Below are 23,075 nucleotides of genomic sequence, written 5' to 3'. Positions count from 1 at the left end.
TTCAGCATTCATCTGCCCATCAATGCTGATTAGATTTCCAGTCCCTGCTACTGAAAAGCATCCCTATAGTATGATGCTGCCTCCACCATACTTTACAGTAGGGATGGTGTTACCTGGCTGATGCACAGTATTAAGTTTATGCCACACATACCACTTAGTGTTGAGGCCAAAAAGTTCCACTTCAGCCTCATCCAGGCACAAGATCATCTTCCACATATTTACAGTATCTTCTAAGTGACGCTTTGCGAAGCCTTGACTGGCAAAGATATGCTATTGGCCAGGGCCACTCTTGCATAAATATCTTGTGCAAATCCTTAGAGACTGTGGAGCAATGTACTTGCTCTCTGGTTGCATCCACTGACTTCTGCAGTTCATTCAGTGACTAGCATCACGGTAGCCTCTCTTATATTCTTCTCTGGTGTCTAAGCTTAAAGGGCAGCCTGACCTTGGCAGTGTGGTGCAGTTTCATATTTTCCACCTTTTTCATAGTGGACTGCACTGAGCACCAAGGTATGTTCAGTGCCTTTGAGATGGTCTTGTACTGTTCCCCAGATTTGTGCTTCTCTATCACTTACCTGATTTGAATGCTCTTTTGTCTTCACTTTGGTTTGGTTTATTAAAAATCCACCATTCTGCTGTACTTTACAGAGAGGGAGAGATATTTATTCATATGAATTCATTGAAAACAAGTGATCCTCCAATTCTCTACATCATCAAATTGGGTGAGTTGGTAAGGTAATATATTACTTTGAACATAAGAATTTACAGCACATTACAGGCCCTTCGGCCCACAATGTTGTGCTGACCTTGTAACCTACTCTAAAAACTGCCTAAAATTACACTTGAGGAAAGTTAGTGTAGTTGCTCTTGCTCTCTCCATCCCATAGGATGATGATGGTTCCTTTCAGTCAGTTAGTGAGGTTTGATATGTGTGTCCTGGTATGGCTGTACAGGCCAGGCCGTTCCTTGACAGGCAGTGCTTGCCACATACCTGGCAGGTGAGGCCTGGAGAGGCAGCAGGGGCAGAAGCTCTGTTGTGGCGCTTCCTGTGCCTTTCCTCTGCCTCGTTCAGCTTGTTCTCAGCAGCGTCCACACCTTTTCTGATGGCGTCCCTCCACTGTGAGTGATCTTGAGCCAGATCCTCCCATGTTAATGGGGCAATGTCAGCTTTCTTGAGGCTCCTGTGCAGAACATCCTTGTACCATAGTCACTAGCCTCCTCGTTTTTGGGTACTACTGGACGGTTGGCCATACAAGATGTCCGTAAGCAGTCTTCCATCAGGCATTCTGACAACATGTCCTGCCTAGTGCAGTTGGGCTGACATCACCAAGGTTGAAACTGCTGGCATTTCGGCTCAAGAGAGGACCTAGGTATTGGAGACCTTGTCTCGCCAGGTGATATTCATCAGGGAATGTAGGTGACGCTGCTGCAGTTGATCAAGCTGGTGTAAATGTCCCTGATATGGGCACCATGTCTCACATCCGTATTACAAGGTTGATATGACAACGGCCTGTATACCTTGCACTTGGTGGCCAACCTGATGTTCTGTGACCAAACTTGTTTTTCAGCTGACGAAAGGCAAAGCAGGTTTTTCTGGTTCTTGACTCAGTCTGTACATCCAGAGATGCCGTGGTTGTTGTTATGCTGCCCAGGTAGCAAAACTTGTTGACAGCATTGAGACAAGTGTCATCTGAGGACAGTTGGTTCCTTGTAGCTTGAGCCAGGAGCCGGTTGGTACAAAACTTCCGTCTTTAGTGTAATTATGGGATGAATATTTTTTCAGCCTCACGATTTTGGTTTTTAATTTTCAGTAAATTGACTGGTTTTGAAATTTTTACTTTAATTTGCCATGATGCATGACGATTAGCTCAAAAAACCCTATATTTTAAATTTGGAAAATGAGACAGTAAAATATGAAGATGGTTGTGGGGGTTGAATACTCACGGCACTGTATCAAATTTAGCTCAATCTCTACTGGACATTTAAGTTTGCTGTTGCTTCCTAAAAAGAATGCCAAAGGAACAGTGTATTAGGGCAAAGCCAAAATCCTGTTTATGATCTGACACTTTCACATTTTGCATATTACTAAAAATCTCTAAGGTAAAAGAATATAAACGACTGAAAGCTTCAGTTTGTGCTTTAACCAAGGTTTAATTTGAGCTAGGTTCGAGATTTGGGAGATGTGTCAAGATCTTCTACCAGGGTTTTAATTGATGTTACCTGTGGAATATGTTTGTATATTGAGTTGCATTCCAAAATACTGTTTGAGATACATTATTTTGAAATGCACTGTTTAAAGGATGAAATCTGATTCAGTAATTTTCAGAAGGGAATTGGATAAATATCTGAAAATATGTGATGCATCTGAGGAGGAATTTGGGAGCAGATAAAAGGCAGTTTAAAAGCCAGCATGAATCTGATAGACTCTTTCTTCACCTCCCCCAACTACATATTTGCATTATTTCTTGATGCTTTGAGCGACAGGGAAAACTGTCGGAATAACTCAGTGGATCAGTCAGCGACTGGAGGCAGAAAATTGGTCAATGTTTTGGGTCAGACCCTCCATCAGGACTGATCAGGATTCAAGATCTCAATCTGAAGCACCAACTGTGCAATCATTGTGGATTGAGAGGGGGTGGCAAATGGCCTTCAACTGCTGTTTCTTATGTTATCCCCCTTCATCTTTCCTCTACCTGGTTTTCCCTGTTACTCTGACTACTGACATCCCTGTACTGAAACTAACCCTGATTAACTATTCCTCCCAGTGTACCTTTCCCTTGTTTAGTTTTCTCACCTGTCATCTTCAGTCAGTTTTGTTAGTCTCATCTTACCTGATCCTATTTGACTATAATTATTCACTAACTTTTTAACCTGAATGTGGATGATATTGGAAATTAAGTGCCAAAGTATATTCTGTACTGTTTTTCAAGCCACATTCCGCAAAGAAGGTATCACCTGAAAGCGGTCTGGTTCAAGGTTGTGACATCTGTTATAGCCATCTCACAATTTCTAGCTATGACAGTTCTGCACTTAAGGGCTTTTGATTTGACTAGAATGGGACCTGTACAGAAGGGACGGTTTGCACCTGGACTGGAAGGGGACTAATATCCTAGTGGGAAGATTTGTTAATGCTGCACAGTGGGGATTAAACTAGAGTTGCAGTGGGATGGGAACCAGAGCGCTAGAACAGTTAGTGGAGAGATTGTGGAGGCAGATGTTGGTAAGACCTCAGACAAAGTCGGGAATCAAAAGGTTGAGCATGGTGCGACTAGTGTCCTGAGCTGCATATATTTTGATGCAAGCAGTGTCGTAGAAAAGGCGGGATGATCTCAGGGCATGGATCAACACCTGGAATTATGACATTGCAGCCAATAGTGAGACTTGATTGCAGGAGGAACAGGACTGTATTTTGTGACTGAGCAGGAGGGATTAGAGGAGGAGGTGTGTTACTAGTCAAGGAAAATGTCATGGCAGTGCTCCATTAGGACAGACTGGTGAACTCAATTAGTGAGGCATTATGAGTGGAATTGAGAAATAAGGAAGGTATGACCACGTTAATGGGGCTATATTACAGACTACCCAACAGTCTCAGGGTTTAGAGGAACAAATTTGTGGAGAGATTAGACTGTTGCAAGAAACATAAGGTTGTTATAGTATGTGATTTTAACTTTCCACATATTGACTGGGAATGCCATACTGCAAAAGGACTAGATGGGATAGAGCTTGTCGAATGTGTTCAGGAAAGTTTCCTTAATCAGTACGTAGAGGTGCTTATGCAGTATGAGAAATGCAAGAGCACCAGAAGGGCTAAAAGAAGACATGAAGTTGCTCTAGCAGGCAACGTGAAGGCAAATCCTAAGGGATTCTGCAGCTATGTTAAGAACAAAGTTGGTCCTCTGGAAGACCAGCATGGTAATCCATGTGTGGGGCCCAAAGAAACTGGGGAGACCTTAAATGAACTTTTGCATATGTGTTTCTCGGGAGACAGACACAGTCTATAGAAGTGATGCAAAATGGCATCACTTCATGGACCCTGTGCAGATTACAGAGAGGTGTTTGCTGTCCTGAGGTAAATCAGGGTGGATAAATCCCCAGGGCCTGATGAGGTGTTCCCTCAGACCCTACTAGGAGAGAAATTGATGGGGCCCTAGCAGAGATATTTAAATCATCCTTAGTGGCTGGAGAGGTACTAGAGAATTGGGAGGATAGCCAATGTTGTCCCGCTGTGTTTTTTTTTTACAAAATAAAGGCTCTAAACATAAACCAGGAAATTATAGGCTGGTGAATCTGGCAACAGATGTGGGAAAGTTATTGGAAAGTATTCTTAGGGACTGGATATATAAGTATTTGGATAGTCATGGAACGGTTAAGATAGTCAGCATGCCTTTGTTGTGTGGTAGGTAATGTCTAACCAATCTTGAAGCTTTTTGAGGAAGTTAGCAGGAAAGTGGATGAAGACAAGACAGTGGATGTTGCCTAAATGGACTTTAAGGCATTTGACAAGGTCCTGCGTGGGAGGCTGGTCAAGAAGGTTCAGTTGCTCGGCATCCAGGATACGTAAGTAAATTGGGTTGGATGTTGGCTTTGTGGGAGAAGCCAAAGAGGGATTGCCTCTTTGCTGGGTCCTTTTTTGTTTGTCATCTATGTCAGTCATCTGGATGGTAATGTGGTTAACCGGATCAGCGAGTTTGCAGATGACACCAAGATTGGTTGGGGGGGGGGGGAGTGTGGAGGAAGCTGTAGTGGACAGTGAGGAAGGCTCTCATGGCCTGCAGAGGGATCTGCATCAGCTGGAAAAATGGGCTGAAAAATGGCAGATGGAAGGTAATGCAGACAAGTATGAGGTTTTTCACTTTGGTAGCTACTATATGGTAGGTCTTGCACAGTGAGCACAAGGGCATTGAAGAGTATGGTAGAACAAAGGGTCTGTATCAGGCATCATCATCAGGTGCCATGCCCAGTTTGAGCTTTGACTGCCATGACCCCCACACTCCTGTTTCGGGTCAAGTGGATCAATTCATTGGTATTCATTTCCAGTTCTCTGGCTGCTGCCTCCATCATCATTTGTCTTTGTCTTTGTCTTCCTCTTGCTTTTGTCCCTTCAATCTTTCCCATACTTACCATGCATTCTAACTCCTCTTTCCTAATCACATGTCCAATGAAGTTACGTTGCCCTTTCATGATCTCATACATTATTTCTCTTTTTGTGTATGCTCTGTTCATGACACCCTCTTTAGATATTCATTTCATCCATGATACTCTTTGCATCCTCCTCAAAAACCACATCTCTGCTGCTTCAATTCATTTCCTCATGTTACTAGATATTGTCCAACATTCTGAGCCATATAACATAACTGGATAAACGTAACATTTCAGTACTCTGAGGCGGGTTGTCATGCCTAGTTTAGTATTGGTGTGTATACTCTTCATTTTTGTAAAGGTATCTTTTGTCATCCCCATTCTTCTTCTGGTGTCCATGTTGCACCTGCCATCTGATGTCACCAGCTTCCTAAGTAGCAAAAGTTCTCTACTTGTTTTATGTCTTCCCCGTTTATTCTCAGCCTGCAGATAGGATTCTTTCTTTTTGGAATGTTGGGCACATGGCCAAGTGGTTAAGGTGTTCGTCTAGTGATCTCAAGGTCGCTGGTTTGAGCCTCAGCTGTGACAGCGTGTTTGTGTCCTTGAGCAAGGCACTTAATCGCATATTGCTGTAGTGTCTGTGTGAGGAGTGGTGCCCCACACAGACTTCCAATCTGCGCCTTGTAAGGCATGAAAATGCCCGACGCAGGCCTCTCATGGTCTGAGTCAACGTTCCTTCCTTCCTTTTTGGATATCACTATACATTGTCTTTATGCAATTGATAGACCCATTTTTGCACTTTCAACAATTATATCAATTAAGTTTTGTAGTTCTTCCTCCGTACTTGCAATTAAGTGTCATCTGCATATCTGAAATTATTGATGTTTTCACCACCAACTTTGATCCCCAAGATGTCTCTTTATTTTTTGTAATATTATTTCACTGTACACATTAAATAAATCGGGGGAGAAAACACACCCTTGTCTAACGCCTCTCTTGATTTTCGTAAACTGACTCGCTTCTCCATCTATTCTTACAGCGGCACTTTGTTCCCAGTACAGATTTCTGATTAGGTGGAGGTCTTTCGAATCTAGATCTAGAGTTTTCTGTAATCTTTCAATTAACTTATTGTGCTTCACTTTATCAAATGCTTTTGCGTAGTCGATAAAACAAACAAATATTTTTGCACTTGAATAGCTCGTTCTGATAGTATCCTTAACATCAATCTGGGAATACAGATCCATAATTCATTGAACGTGGTGCCACAGGTAAATAGTCTTAGAGAAAGCTTTTGGCATATTGGCCTTCATAATTCAATGTATTGAGTACAGGAGATCGGATTCTATGTTGAAGTTGTATAAGATGTTGGTGAGGCCAAATTTGGAGCATTGTAAGCAGTTTTGGTTACCTACTACAGGAAAGATATAAACAAGGTTGAAAGAGTGCAGAGAAAATTTACAAGCATATTGCTGGGTCTGGAGGATCTGGGTTATAGGGAAAGATTGAATAGGTTAGGATTGTATTCCTTAGAATGTAGAAGACTGAGGGGAGATTTGTTAGAGGTATACCAAGTGATGAGGGGTATAAATAGGATAAATGCAAGCAGGCTTTTTCCATTGAGGTTGGATGGGACTACAACCAGAGGTGATGGGTTAAGGGAGAAAGGGGAGCATGATGGGAATCTTCACTCAAAAGGTCATGAGAGTTGGAATGAGCTGCCAGCGCAAGTGGTGCATGCGAGCTTGATTTCAATGTTAAAGAGGTTTGGATAGATACATGGATAGTAAGGATATGGAGTGTAGGTTGATGGGAGTAGGCAATTTAAATGGTTATGGCATGGACCAGATGGGCCAAATGACTTGTTTCTGTACTGCACTTCTCTGACATCAATGCCACTACATGTTGTCTACTGATACCTTCCATTATAGCAGACTTGTGAATTGTCCTCCTCTCCCACCCACAGTAAGTATACAAATTGCCTGAAGTTTCTTTTCCCTACTGAGAATTTTAGGTAGTATGCTAGTCACTCAGTGATGTCAAATCTGACAGCATGACAGAACAAATGATCAAAATGCACAGTTTCTGTGGCCAAAGGAAATTGTGACCCGACTTTAAGGAATGTTTCCTGATATAGTGCAGAAAAAGTGGTCTTTAGAAACTTGATTTGAAGAGAATACTTGCTGTAGAATTGTAAGTTTGAGCGCATCATTTTATTCTACAGAGAGGGTGTAGAACACTGGAGAATTTTAGCTGGTCTTAGTTTTATGCTGTTGACTGTTTGTTTGATCTCATGCACTTTACCATATCATCCTTTTATACTCGTTGCACATTGCTTAAAGCATTTTTCCTTGTCAGTGCATGAAAATTGTTGGCAAGGCTAGCATTTATTCTCCATCCCAAGCTGCATCAAAGGCAATGTTGAGCATTTGTCTTGAACCACTGCAGGGTGCCTTGTAATCAGTGTAAATTCTAGGATTTAGACTCATGAACAAAGAATCGGCACTTTGAATGGAACATGCAGATGGTATGCTTCTAGGTGTCTTGCTCTTGTTCTTTTAAAGATTACAGAACACCAGTGATTCACTGTAGCCCATTTTGTACATGGGAGATGCAATGTGCTGCTGATGAAGAGCATGAGTTTTTGATGCCAGTCAAGCGGAATGTTTTGTCTTTGTTGAATTGATCTGGTATTACTGAGTTGCATTCACCCAGGAAAGTGAGTGTCTCCTGATTACAAGCAGTTAACCCAGGGGTTCCCAACTTTTCTTTTTTAAAATGCCATGGACCAATACCACTATGTGTCGTGGGAGTACATGGAAGATCGAAAGCAGTGAGCTGGCTGTGTGCCCAGGGACATGAGGGCTCGGAAAAAGCAACGTGACAGATTTTTAACACCATAAATCAGCGAGTTTGTTTGTGGCACCTTGTTTTCTCGCTGTGAAATGGGGACAACTCTTTTCCCCCTTTTTAGGGGGAGGGAGAGAGCCTGTGCTTTGTCGAATGGTCACATGGTTTCCTTCAGGGAAGATCCTGCCTGACGAACCTGTTGGAATTCTTTGAGGCGATTACAAGTAGGATAGGTAAAGGGGCTGCAGTGGATTTTGTATATTTGGACTTTCAGAAGGCCCTTGACATGGTGCCACACATGAGGCTGCTTACTAAGTTAAGAGCCCATGGTATTACAGGAAAGTTGCTAACATGGTTAGAGCATAGGCTGATTGGAAGAAGGCAGTGAGTGGGAATAAAAGGATCCTTTTCTGGTTGGCTGACAGTGACTAGTGGTGTTCTGCAGGGGTCGGTGTTGGGACCACTTCTTTTTATGTTGTATATAGATGATCCACATGATGGAATAGATGGCTTTGTTGCCAAGTTTGTAGATCTTGCGAAGATTGGCGGCGGGGGGCGGGGGGGCAGGTAGTGCTGAGGAAACAGGTAGGATGCAGAAGGACATAGATTAGGAGAAGGGGCAAGTAAGTGTCCAATGAAATACAATGTTGGAAAATGCATGGTCATGCACTTTGGTACACGGGAATAAACTAACTGTAATGGGGATGCAGCCTTATAAACTGGCTTATTATTATTGTTGTCACGTATTCCAAAATACTGTGAAAAGTTTTGTTTTGCATGCCATCCAGTCAGATCATTCATGGCCCCTCAACACCATCTCTTTGGTCAAGAAAGCACAGCGGTGTCTCCACTTCCTAAGGAGGTTGAAGTGAGCGAGGCTCCCGCTCCCCCACCCCGATTTTTAACCAATTTTTACAGGAGCACCATCAATAATGTCCTGAGCAGTTGTATCACTGCCTGGTGCAAGTATTGACTGCAAGTCCCTAAAATGATTATGAGGACTACTGAGAGGATCATCGGGGTCTCTCTTCCATTCATTGGACTTGTTTATCAGGAGCGCTGCATACATAGGACGTTTGTGTTGTCAGAGATCCCTCCCATCCATCTTAACAATCTCTTTGACCCCCTACCATCAGGCAGAAGACATCGTAGCATTTGGAATTGTTAAATTGGAAGCAGCTGCTTCTCCCGGGCTGTAAGACTACTGAACTCCTTGCCACCACCCTGGTCTCATCACATATGAAGTGTCAGTGGAGTTGTACGGTGTACTTTGTAAACTTGTATATGCACCTTTTCACTTTATTTGACATGTGTGAGTTATATGTACTATTCCACACCTTGGTCTGCAGGAATGTTTTGTTTGTACATATCAAAGACCCCTTCCAAACTTGTCATTCTTTTTTCTCCACCTTCCTGTCAGGCAGAATATACAAAAGCTCAAAAATGTATGTCACCAGATTCCAGGCTAGCTTCTATCCCACTGTTATAAGCCTCTTGTGTGGATATACAAAACGTGTATGGTTCAATAACGATAAAGTTGAACTTGAAAGCATAAGTGCATACGATAGTACAAACGGGAAAGCAGAATATATTTTTACAGTTACAGGAAAAGTACAGTGCAGGTAGACAAATAAGGTGTAGGGCCCAAGAGCGTATTGAAGTGGCAGAGCCCAGTCCAAGAGTAGGGAATGACCCGCTGTTTGGCTGATTAAAGTGCTGGGTCAGATTGAAAAGGCCGGGGTATTGGAGCCAGAGGAGAGAGACTGGCTAGTGTTCAGCTTGCTGCTTGTGAGGTCTGCTCGTCTCTGTGCTATACTGAGGCTGTGGCCTGCATTTAACAGTTTCATGGATTGGCTGTGACTAACTTTGAGGCCGTGGACTCACTTTTGTGAACTTCAGTCCTGAATGTTATTTGCTTGCTTTTATTGTTTGCACGATTTGTTATTTTATTCCTGTACCTTGAGCGTTTGCCTGTCTTTTTTTGGGTTCTATTGGGTTTCTTTGTTGTGGCTGTCTAAGGTGTTGAATCTCAAGGTTGTATATAGTTAGATGGTTTGATAATAAATTTACTTTCAACCTTGAAGGTGCAAGACATGTGATAAGGTAAATTGAAAGATTGAGCCCAAATTTAGTGTATGATATCCATACAAAAGTCTTGTAACAGTGAGATAGAAGCTATCCCTGGAGACTGGTGATGCATGTTTTTGAGCTTTTGTATCTTCTGCCTGACAGGAGGGGGGAGAAGAAAGAATGATGAGTAAGAGAGGGGTCTTTGGTTATGTCAGAATCAGGTTTATTATCACTGGCGTGTGTCTTGAATTTTGTTAACTTAGCAGCAGTTCAATGCAATACATAATATGGAAGAAAAAGAATTAAATTACAGTATATGTATATTGAATAGATTTAAAATCGTTGAAAACAAATAATATATATTAAAGTGAGGTAGTGTTCATGGGTTCAATGTTTATTTAGGTATCGGATGGCAGAGGGGAAAAAGTTGTTCCTGAATCGCTGAGTGTGTGCCTTCAGGCTTCTGTACCTCCTACCTGATGGTAACAGTGAGAAAAGGGCATGCCCTGGGTGCTGGAGGTCCTTAATAATGGATGCTGCCTTTCTGAGACTCTGATCCTTGAAGATGTCCTGGGTACATTGTAGGCTAATACCCAAGATGGAGCGGACTGAATTTACAACCCTCTGGAGCTTCTTTCAGTCCTGTGCAATATCCCCCCCCCCCCACCTCCCAATACCAGACCGTAATGCAACCTGTCAGAATCTTGGCTGCTTTCCAAGGCAGTGGGGTGTATAGACCGTGTCAATGGAGGGGAGGCTGTTTTTTTTTTGATAGATTTGCCTGTGTTCACAACTCTGCCATTTCTTGCTGTCTTCAGCCAGGCAGTTGTCACACAACGCTATGATGCTCTCTATGGTGCATAGGCTTCTATCTAGTTAGACTAGGATAAACTTTTGGTGATATTTACCGCTAGGAGCTGGAAGCTATCAGCCATCTCCACCTCAGTACCATTAATACAGACAGGCATATATTCTGCCCTGCTTGAATTCTATGACAAGCTCTTGAAGATATTGAGGGAAACGTTTTATAGCCTCTGCATCCATAATCTCAGCTGTTTATCACGTACAAATTGAATGATTTTTTTTTCCTGTAGTAGTTTAGACCTTAGGCTGAGATGGGTTGACTGGCACGTAGAGTTGAAGATGGTTGTAAATGCCTGTTTGTTCTTGCCACTCAAATCTGAGTCTCCTTATTTAAAAAAAGAATGTTAATGAGTAGGAAACATTTTTGGAGAATGCTTGCTGGAGATACCTGCAATGGGTGGGTTGCCTTGAAATGTTGAACAGACTAGGGTGTATCAGCTGAAGTTCAAAAGTGTGAGAGGGATCTTAACTGAGATGCAAAATCTTATGCAATCTTGCCAGGGTGGCCATGGCAAGGGGTTGCATCTTGAGAATCTAGAGCTAGAAGGCACTAATTAAACTGTTAATCATTTAAAATTAGATCTTTTGATCTTTATCGATAAGTAATGTAATCAATAATGACTATAAAATACTTTAATGAAATAGCACTTTAAAGATTAGCTTTATTTGTCACATGTACATTGAAACATACAGTGGAGTACATCGCTCGTGTCAACAACCAACAGAAAAATACTGTGCTGGGGCCATGCCCACATTTAGTCCACAACGTGTAAATTTGTTTTCTGAATGTTGTGAATCTTTGGAAATTCTTTCCTCAAACGACATGTAGGAGCCTTTGTATTTTTTAAGTCTAATTCACAAAAGCAAGGAGTTGAAGGGTTATAGTAGGCATGAGAATATGGAGCAGTAATTGCCACATCCTCACATTGAATGAGTCGGCAACAGAAGAGGTTCAGTCAGGTACAATAGAAACTTGGATGTTTTGGGCCAAGACCCGTCATCAGGACAGGTGTACTTAGTGGTCACTGAGTGTATATACCTGTAGAAAAGGTTTTTGAAGGATATTGACCAGGCATGTGGGACTACCTTCAGTGAGACCACTTAGGCTAAAGTGCCTGTGTCTGTGCTGTAAGACGGGGGTCCCCAACCATTTTTGCACTGCGGACCGGCTGACTGGGGGGTGGGGGGTAAAGTTGCCAACAGACAAGAGTAGTAGTCAAATACGGTGTGTTTACCCCGAGAAAGACTACAATGACCATGAAGCCTTGCGTAGGCACCAGTACGCATGCATGACGTGTACGTGCAGATTTTCTACAAATCGTTCGGCGGTTCTGTTCGGGGGGGGGGGGGGTATTAATTACGACCGGAATATAGGTGATAAGTGGCTAATACACTCGATTTCATTTCTAAAAGGGTTTATATAACAAATTTAATATTAAACACACAGCACATATTTTCCTCTCATGAATATAGTAATAAGTCAATTATCAGGGAGGACAGGGGAGCTTGAAGTAAGTGTTGAACGAAGTGATAGAGGCAGGTTCGATATTATCATTTAAAGAAAAATTGGATAGGTATATGGACAGGAAAGGAATGAAGGGTTGTTGGCTGAGTGCAGGTCGGTGGGACTAGATGAGAGTAAACGTTTGGCATGGACTAGAAGGGCCAAGGTGGCCTGTTTCCGTGCTGTAATGGTTATATGGTTATATAAGTCACTTATAAGGCAATAGCATCATAACATTTTAAGTAACGTTTGGATATCCCCGTATGAACATATAAAATCATTGCAACAGACCAATATCGCTGAATCAGTGGGAGCCCTGGGTTTGTTTCCCTGCAACAAGATGGTGCCATCAAGGGGTGATAGGAGAGAGCGATACTCGAAGGGGGTTCCTTATGTCCAGTCTATTCCGCAATGTAGTTTTCATTGCAGAGATATGTTGGAAATGGAAGCAACATTTTCAGTGCTTTCGTGGCTACCTCAGGATATTTAGCTCTGACTTTGATCCGGAATGCCGGCAGAGATGTTATGTCAAACATACTTTTCAGCCCGCCGTCATTTGCAAGCTCGGAGTTGATCTCCTTCCAGCACTGACATGGATGACGTGCAGGTAATGACCTCGCGTGCATTCAAGTTCAACAGTGGGTGACAGGGAATGAAAAAATGTGCAGCTGACTCATATCGCCAAATCATATTGTTTCCTCGTGGCCCGGTAGCACATGCTTCGCGGCCTGGTGGTTGGGGACTGCTGCTGTTAGACACTGACTGTAACTGACTGCAGAATTGTAATTTGATCCATCAGTTTCAGGGTGCTTAATTTTGTTATCTTTCCACTTTTATGTATTTGCACTGCCACAAATCTTTAAATGATGCTTTCATGCTCAGCTCTTGTTCATTCATATTTTCCCCACAACCACATCATTTGCAAGCATAGATCTAAGTTTTTAAATGTTTGTAGTACCTAGTGTTAGATGTTCACCACCACCTTTAGTTCTATGATTGTCACTGTTCTTTTGGGCTATGTAAACATTGTGTTTTCGTAGCCCTATTGTTGCTTTCCACATTGTTCCTTTCCACCATTAGCAGGCCTTGAAACTTGAGGCTGCGTTTCATTCCACAGACCCCTCAGTTAATGGTAAGGCTCATTGGCATAAAAAAGGTTGGGAACCCCTGCCATAGAGGCAATTAAGTAGGACTGAGTGCACGGTTTTTGGATGAGAAATTAACTTGAAACCTCTTGGTCAACCCTGATCGACTTTATTTGAAGAGTGAGCAAGTTCTTCCAGATCCCGACTGTTCTTTCCTCAATAAACAAGGCTATGAGGACAGGTTTTCCTTATCAAAATTGTTAATGAGATCGCACCGTGGTAAAGCTGACTTCTCAAATTTCCTATACATAACAGAAAAGCAAAAGCACTTCACCAGATGCAAAGCAACTAATATATTCTGACCGTGCAGTTCACTTAATGCAAGCTTTAAAATTTAATGAAAATTAATTAACTGTATTTCAAAGAACTCTTAAGTAGGCCTTCACTGTTATGATTGCAGCCCTGTATTCTAGACATTCCAGCCAGAGCATCAGCGCCGTCAAGCACTGTTGTTTGTAACTCATTCTTGTGCATCTACCCTCCTCAATAGCTTGTTGGACAGTCCCTTCTAAAGATTAAGCTAGCGAATCCGTGTTTCCTTCTCCAAGTCATATATGTCTTTTCAGCATTGACACTAAAATCGTAGCTCTCCAAGAATGCTTTCTTCAGGACTGTTTCAATTGCAGCAAGATTCCTGTAGGAAAGGCACAGTTTTCTATTTATCAAGCTACTTTGATTGATAAAACAGAATTTAATAACTATTGAGTTGATGCCATTTAAAACCAGGGCATTTATCTGTGCAAACTGCAGCCTTATGAAGTCAATATTGAAATCTCCAGCCTCTGGTCATCACAATTGATCATTTTTGTTGCAAATCTTTTCTATAATATTGGCTGCTCCTCCCCTCCCGCCACCATTGATATGCCAATGACTTGTTATTGAAATACATAAAAAATTTCTCCCTTTCAGTAACAACTAATGCACACAGCAAACCTGGCTGGACCTTTTTACAGATCTTCATTTTTTCCTGTTTATCTCTTTTACCCATTTTCTCTGCAACCTGGACTGTTTTTTCTCCCTTTTCTGATAATGGTTTTCACCTGAATCATTAACTCTTTCTATTGATGTGTTTTATTGGCAGCATTTTCTGTTTTTTTTGTCTGAGATTGTTTGATATTTCTATTGACAGTGAATCATTTGAAATGGCAATTGGTCAGGATTGTGGACTTGGGATAGAAAATCAGTGTTTTTGTTCAATAATAAAATAGGCTTATGGAGCTAAATAACCGCCAAGTGTTTTTCAGTTTTGTTAACCTGTTGAATACCTAGAAGGGAAAAACAGTTTTGAAAGCTGTTGACTGTGATAAGCCCAAGTTTTTGTTTCATCACCAAACTCTGTATGAATGCTGATCACTCAATGATAAGTTGGCTTGGTAAAGGTATATTAGGCCCCTAATGTTTAAAATTTACTGTTGGTGCAATGTTAAAAGACACATAGTCAAATTGAGCTTGACCCTGATAAATGTTTTCTAACTTAGAAAATGATCTTCTGGAATATTTAGAATTCTAGTGAACAGGTAATAAGATGTATTATGAAAATAAACTAGCACAAAATATAAAACAGAAAAAGTTTTTACAATTAGTTTTTTAATCTTTTATAAAGCAGAAAAGAGTAGCTGAAGTGAACATGGGTCCCTTGAACGATGAGAAACGGAGATGGCTAAGGGTTTGAATGTCAATCTTTGTGGTGGAGGATATGCCTAAAGTGGCAAAAAGAGATGTTATGGATGAGATGGGATGTGAGGACCTCCACAGTTGCTACCACTAAAGAGGTGGTGCTGAGCAAACTAATGGACCTGACAGACGACAAGTCCGCTGGGCCTGATGGAATGCATTTTTAAGGGACTAAAAGAAATGGTAGAATTTATAGTAGAGGCGTTTGTGATAATTTACCAAAATGCTCTGTGCTCTGGGTAGGTCCTGATGGGTTGGAAGATGGTGAATGTCATGTCACTTTTTTTTTAAAATAACGTAGGCAAGATGCAAGTATCTCTAGGCCAGTTAGCTCAATGTCTGTAGTTGGGGAAAAATGTTTGAAGTTATCATTAAGAATGAAATAGCAGGACATATGAATAGAAGTGGTTCCATCAGACAAGACACAGCTTGGGCAAGCTTACAGGAGTTCTCTTGAGGATGTAACAAACATGGTGGATAGAGGGTAACAGGTGTATGTTATGTGCTTGGATTTCCAGAAGTTGTTTTATAAAGTGCTGCATAAAAGAAATCGTAAGGTAAGGATGCATGGAATTGGGAGTAATATATTAACATGGATAAGGAATTGGTTAACTAATAAAGGCAGAGAGTTAGGATAAGTGGGTGTTTCTCTTGTTGGCAATTAGTGGTGAGCATAGTGCAGGGGTCAGTACTAGGCTTGCAGTTGTTCACAGTATGCATCAGCGATTTGGAAGTGGTGACTGAGTGTAGCAGATTGAAGTTTGCTGATGACATCAAATTGGGTGGAAAAGCAAATTGTGCAGAGGATGTGGGGAGTCTGCAGAGAGATGGATGGGTTGAATAGGCAAGGGTTGGGCAGATGGAGTGCAGTGTTGGTAAATGTGACGACATCCACTTTGGAAGGAAATATGGAAAATCAGATTATTATCTAAATGGCAAAAGACTGCTGCATGATTTTGTGTGGGGTGTCTCAGGAGTGCTGGTGTATGAATTGCAAAAGGTTGGTTTGCAGGTACAACAGATCATCAGGAAGACAAATGCAATGCGGCCGTCATTGCTAGAGGGACTGATTTTAAGACCAGGGAGGTGTAGCTGCAACTATACAAGGTACTGGTGAGGCTACACCTAAAGTACCGCATGTACTTTTGATCTCTTTATTGGAGAAAAGTTATACTGGCTTTGACATAATGCAGTTTTGCCAGGTTGATTCTGAAGCTGGGTTAGTCTATGAGGAAAGTTTGAGTCGCTTGGGACTGTACTTTATGGAATTGAGAAGGATGATGGGGGATTTTGTGGAACATGCAAGATTATGAAAGTGATAGATAAGTGGCAGGAAAGTTGTTTCCTCTGTGTATGACACTAGAGCTAGAGGAGTGCCTATAGGGAGTAGGTTAAGGATGGAAACTAGAAGGAAATGCTTTTCTCAGAGAATAGTGAATCTATGGAATTCTTTGCCCAGGAAAGCAGTAGAGGCTGTTCCATTCAATATATTTAAGACATGTTTTGTATAGTAGAGGAGTTGAGGGTTATTGGCGGGGGGGGGGGGTGTGGGAGAGACAGATAGGTGCAACTGAGTTCACAGCTGGTTCAGCCATGATCTTATTGAATAGCAGAGCAGACTTGACAGGCTAGACTCCTATTTCTTATGATCATGATCTCACTGAAGAGATGGTTTAATTGAAATGAACATTCTTGAAGGATTTTGACCAGGTAGGTAGTTTTGAGGGAGAATCTCAAATTATGACAGATGAAGTGACATTTCATTTGAGAGTCACGAGTCTTTGGAACTTAAAAGGATAGTGGAAGTAGTCTGAATATTTTTAAAGAATGAGATTAATAGAGGTTTGCTGAGCAGTTGTTTACAGTCACATTGACCTTAACTTGCTAAATTGTGGAGAAGCTTGAGGTTGAGGTGCCATGTGCTAATTTGTATATTTACGGATATCTCATCCAACTCCATTTTATTGCACTTCAATAGCTGGAAAGAAGGGGAATTGGTTTATAGAGTGTGATAACTATTTGGTAAGAAAAGCTTAAACCTGTATTCCTTGAAGGGTGATCTTATTGAAGTGTGAACCAAAAGGGTCACGATGAGATGGATTTTCTACTAATGGGAAAAACTTGAATGAGGGGACATAGGTTTCAGTTTTGTTCTTCATCTTGTAACTAAGGTGAATGGAAATTTCTCAATTGTAATAAATCTCTGGAAGGCTTCACCTAAGGGGTATTTAAAGAGGTAGATGCTGTACGGTGCAAAAGTTTTATACACATGCTAAAATTATGTAAAGCAAAGATGTTTTCAAAAATAGTAAAAATCAATCAAGTCAATATTTGGTGTGACTATTCTTTGCCTTTAAAACTACATCAGTTCTCTCTGGTACACTGTCATGTAGCTTTATAAGAAAATCAGCTGGTCGGTTGTTCCAAGCATCTTGGGGGAACGTGCCATAGTGCTTTGTAGTGTTTGACCATCTTACTTGTTTCTGTCTCTCTAGTTAATCCCAGGCAGCTTCAATGATGTTGAGATCGGGGCTCTGTGGAGGTTATACCATCTATTGCAGAAGTTCTTGTTTTTCTTTCTGTTGAAGGTAGTTCTTTATAACTTTGGCCATGTGTTTGGGGTCATAGTCCTGCTGCAGAATTAAGTTGGGATAGATCAGATCCCTCCCATGTGTGATGGATGAGAATCTGTATTTCTCAGCATTGAGGATTCCATTAATTTTGACCAGATCATCAACTCCATTTGCAGAAATGCGGTCCCAAACCTGCAGGGAGCATCCACTGTGCTTCACTATTGGCTGCAGACACTCATCTGTGTAGTGCTCTTCAGTTCATCTACTGTCAAACTGCCATCGAAATTTTGACCAATCAGTCCAGTGCACTTGGTGCCATTGTTCAGCACCCCAGTATTTGTGTTTTTGTGCCTAGGTGAGTCTCTTGGCTCTGTTTCCACTTTGAAGGAATGGCTTTTTGGCAGCAACTCTTCCCTGAAGATTACTTCTGACAAGACTTCTCCGGACTGTGGTGGGATGTACTTGGGATCCAGTTAGTTCAGAGCTGATAGCAGTGCTGGACTACTTCCAATTTAGAAAGAACATCAGTTTGATTTATTTCTGTTTCTCTTTCAGTTAATTAGTTTAGTTTATTCAACTCATTATGTCATTGATCATTAGCACATGTTTGTTACCTTTGTTTAATCAGGCACTGGGCTATATACCTACAAAGTAATCGAATTTTTATTTGAAAGTTGGTCTGTTACTTAAATTTACTTTAATGAAAAACAAAAAGAAATCTAACTTTTTGGAAAATGTTTGAAAATCTAAAATTTGCTCTTTTCTACTGACACACTAATGCAGAAGACAAAAAAAATCTAAAGTTCAAAGTACATTTATCAAATTATGTATAGTATATACAACTTTGAGATGTCTCCTTAAAGGGAGCGACAAACAATGAAATCTAATCGAACCCACTAAAAAGAAAGACAATGTGCAGAAAAAAATTGTGCAAACAGAAGTAAGTAAATAACATTCAGAACTGATGTTTATGAAAGTGAGTCTACAACTGCAGCCAATCCAGAAGCCTGTTAGTTATAGGCCACAGACTCAGTTACAGACCATAGTCTCAGTTCAGCGCAGAGATGAGTAAACTTTGAAGAACAATAAGTTGAACACCATCCCTTTGGCCCGACATCTTGACCTTTTCAGTCTGGCCCGGCACTTAAATCGGCTAAACAATGGGCTGTTCCTCTTTTTTTTATAAATCAAAATTTATATTTAAAAAAACCTAGGATGTCTAAGACTTTGTGCAGTACTGTAACTTTTGACATTGTAGAGCAATACGGAACTGGCACAAGATTGGTTGAGATGTATGATAATCATATAGTGGGGAAGGCCTGAGTGGCAAGCTGGCCTACTTCAATTTTGTGATGTCAATCGTTTGAAATTCTGTTTATGTCCTCATGATCATAATCATAAATACTTTACTCCATTTCCAGCTGATGTTGGAAGATGCTGCTTAATGCATCAGCTGCTTAACTCAAACTAAGTTGATCTGAATTTATGTTTGTTCTAGTTTCATGATAATAGTTGAGTAGATTACTTACTGTTGGGTCCTATAATTTTGAGAGATGTATTTAGTAGTAATACTTCCAGAGAAATTCAATTATCCAAAGTTAAATGAATGAAATGAAAAAGGGGAAAGATTGTTGCAAATAAGAGAAAATCTGCACATGCTGGAAGTTCAAGCAACACACAAAATTTGCTGGGGGAACTCAGCAGGCTAGGCAGCATATATTGGGGGGAGAAGCATTGTCGGCGTTTCGGGCAGAAACCCTTTGGCAGGACTGGAGGAAAATAAGCTGAGGAGTAGATTGGAAAGGTGGGGGGAGGAGAGAAACACTAGGGGATAGGTGAAACTCGGAGAGGGAGGGATGAAGCAAAGAGCCAGGAAGTTGGTGAAGGAGACAGAAGGCAGTGGGAGAAGGAAAGGGGGGCGGGGGGGTGGGGAAGCAGCACCAGAGGAGGCAATGGGCGGGCAAGGAGATAATGTGAGAGGGAAAAGGGGATTGTTGCAGTCTTGTCAAACAGTTTACTCAACCCAGGGGATACCATTTAAAGGTAGTACCTAGGTGTATCTAGTTTTGAATGAACATGTTTTCTATAATGCTGTAACTATTCATATCCAACAGTTTACATGAGTATTATTTATGTTCCCGGAATCATCTATGTTAACCTCTGGACCCCCTTCAATGCCAGCACATCTTTTGTCAGATGAGGAGCCCAATATTGTTCACAATACACAAGGTGAGGCCTCACCAGTGCCTTATGAAGCCTCAGCATCACATCCCTCCTCTTGTATTCTGGACCTCTTCAAATGAATGCTAACATTGTATACGCTTTCCTCACCACTGACTCAACCTGCAAGTTAACCTTCAGGGTGTTTTGCACAAGGACTCCTAAGTCCCTTTTGAATCTCAGATTTTTGGATGTTCTCCCAAAAGCCTGAATATTTATTTCTATTATAAAAGTGCATGACCATGCATTTTCTAACATTGTATTTCATTTGCCACTCTCTTGACAATTCTCTTAACCTGTCCCAAGTCCTTCTGCAGCATCCCTGTTTCCTCAGCACTACCTGCCCCTCCGCCAATCTTCATATCCTCTGCAAACTTGGCAACGAAGCCGCCTTCTATTCCATCAGCTAAGTCATTGATATACAGCATAAAAAGAAGTGGTCCCAACACTGACCCCTGTGGAACTCCATTAGTCAGTAGCAGCCAACCTGAAAAGAATTATTTTATTCCCAGTCGCTGCCTCCTACCAATCAGCCAATGCTGTAACCATACCAGTGACTTTGTTGTAATACCATGGTAAACAGCCTCATGTGTGGTACCTTGTCAAAGGCCTTCTGAAAATCCAAATATACAACATCCACTGCATCCCCGTTATCCATCCTACGTGTATCTCCTCAAAGAAATCCAGTAGGTTTGTCAGGTAAGATTTTCCCTGAAGGAAACTGTGCTGACTTTGTCCTATCTTGTCCTGTGTCACCAAGTACTCTGTAACCTCATCCTTAACCTTTGACTCCAGCATCTTCCCAACCACTGGGGTCGGCTAACTGGTTAATAATTTCCTTTCTGCTGACTTCCTCCTTTCTTGAGGAATGCAGTGACATTTGCAATTTTCCAATACTCTGGCACTATGACAAAGTCCACTGATTTTTGAAAGTGTTACTAATGCCTCCCACTACCTCTTTCAGAACGCGAGGGTGCGATTTACAGCAGACTGAAAAGACTGCTATTAAGGAAGAGGATGTGATGGAGCTTTTGGAAAGCATCAAGTTAGATAAGTCATTGGGACCAGGCGAGATGTACTCCAGGCTACTATGGGAGGCAAGGGAGGAGATTACTGAGCCTCTGGCAGTGATCTTTGCATCATCAGTGGGGACAGGAGAGGTTCTGGAGGATTGGAGGGCTGCGGATGTTGTTCTACCTTATTCAGGAAAGGGAGTAGAGATATCCCAGGAAATTATGGACTAGTGAGTCTACTTAGGTGGTTGGTAAGTTGGTGGAGAAGATCCTGAGAGGCAGGATTTATGAACATTTGAAGAGGCATACTATGATTCAGAATAGATGGCATGTCTTTGTCAAAGGCAGGTCGTGCCTTACAAGCCTGATTGGATTTTTTGAGGATGTGACTAAACACATTGATGAAGGTACTGCAGTCGATGTAGTGTATATGGATTTCAGCAAGGCATTTGATAAGGTACCCCATGCAGGGCTTATTAAGAAAGTAAGGAGGCATAGAATCCAAGGGGACATTGCTTTGTGGATTCAGAACTGGCTTGCCTACAGAAGGCAAAGAGTGGTTGTAGATGGGTCATATTTTGCATGGAGGTCTGTGACCAGTGGTGTGCCTCAGGGATCTGTTCTGGGACCCCTACCCTAAGTAATTTTTATAAATGACCTGGATGAGGAAGTGGAGGGATGGGTTAGTAAATTTGCTGATGACACAAAGGTCGAGGGTATTGTGGATAGTGTGGAGGGCTGTCAGAGGTTACAGCGGAACATTGATAGGATGCAAAACTGGGCTGGGAAGTGGCAGATGGAGTTCAACCCAGATAAGTGTGAGGTGGTTCAATTTGGTTGGTCAAATATGACAGAATATAGTATTAATGGTAAGACTCTTGGCAGTGTGAAGATCAGAGGGATCTTGGGGTCCGAGTTCCTAGGACACTCAAAGCTGCTGTGCTGGTTGATTCTGGTAAGAAGGCATACAGCGCATTGGCCTTCATCAATCATGGGATTGAGTTTAACAGCCAAGAGGTAACGTTGCAGTTATATAGGACCCTGGTGAGATCCCACTTGGAGTGCTCAGTTCTGGTTGCCTCACTACAGGAAGGATGTGGAAACCTAGAAAGGGTGCAGAGGAGATTTACAAGGATGTTGCCTAGATTGGGGAGCATGCCTTATGACAATAGGTTGAGTGAACTCGGCCTTTTCTCCATGGAGTGATGGAGGATGCGAGGTGACCTGATAGAGGTGTATAAGATGATGAGAGGCATTGATCGTGTCAATAGTCAGAGACTTTTTCCAAGGGCTGAAATGTCTAGCACAAGATGACACAGTTTTAAGGTGCTTGGAAGTTGGTACAGAGGAGATGTCAGGTAAGTTTTTTTTACTCAGAGAGTGAGTGCGTGGAATGGGCTACCGGCAACAGTGGTGGAGGCAGATACGGTAGGGTCTTTTTAGAGACTCCTGGATAGGTACATGGAGCTTAGAAAAATAGAGCGCTATGGGTAACCCTAGGTAATTTCTAAGATAAGGTGATATTCGGCACAGCTTCGCAAGCCGGAGGGCCTGTAAGGTGCTGTAAGTTTTCTGTGTTTCTGTGTATTTACAAATCAGAGTTCATACCAGTTCATACAGCTTGCAACAGTAGTTGAATTAAGATCTGGGCATAACTGAATGATTCATGCAGAGCTTAGCTAAATTTAGTAGGACATTGACTCACTGCAGTAGGAGGCTGGTAACTTCGCTTCAATACCCATGGAACGGATACTGTCAGTTATTCGGAGTACTATTTTGGTTTATCTCTTCTAAAACTTTAACCTTTTGGTGCAGGATGATAAAAAGTTATCAATTTCCGTTCCTTAAACATGGGCGTTTACGGGTTCATGTGATGGAATTGTTTCCTTAGAATTTTAGGCGTAGGTCATATTTTTGCTCTACTTCCATATCTAAATTCTTGACTGACTTTTGTGTACTTTTTTTCTTACCGGTAAGTTGGTCATTTCTATTTTCATCTTTCAAAAGCTTTATCTTGTGTAAATATTAAGGCTAGCTATTTATTCAAAAATATCACTACAAATAATTGCAACAAATTATTGCTGTA

At 41.6% G+C, this 23,075-nt stretch overlaps 1 protein-coding gene across 2 annotated transcripts in view; it reads left to right on the top strand.

Moving 5' to 3' along the window:
* Positions 1-23,075, top strand: part of fam168a (family with sequence similarity 168 member A) — a 120,216-nt gene that overhangs the window by 19,839 nt on the left and 77,302 nt on the right. The gene's annotated exons all lie outside the window — the stretch shown is intronic.

The sequence above is a fragment of the Mobula hypostoma genome, chromosome 7 (assembly GCF_963921235.1).
Source record: "Mobula hypostoma chromosome 7, sMobHyp1.1, whole genome shotgun sequence".
NCBI lineage: Eukaryota > Metazoa > Chordata > Chondrichthyes > Myliobatiformes > Myliobatidae > Mobula > Mobula hypostoma.
This window is presented reverse-complemented; position numbering and strand designations above follow the sequence as displayed.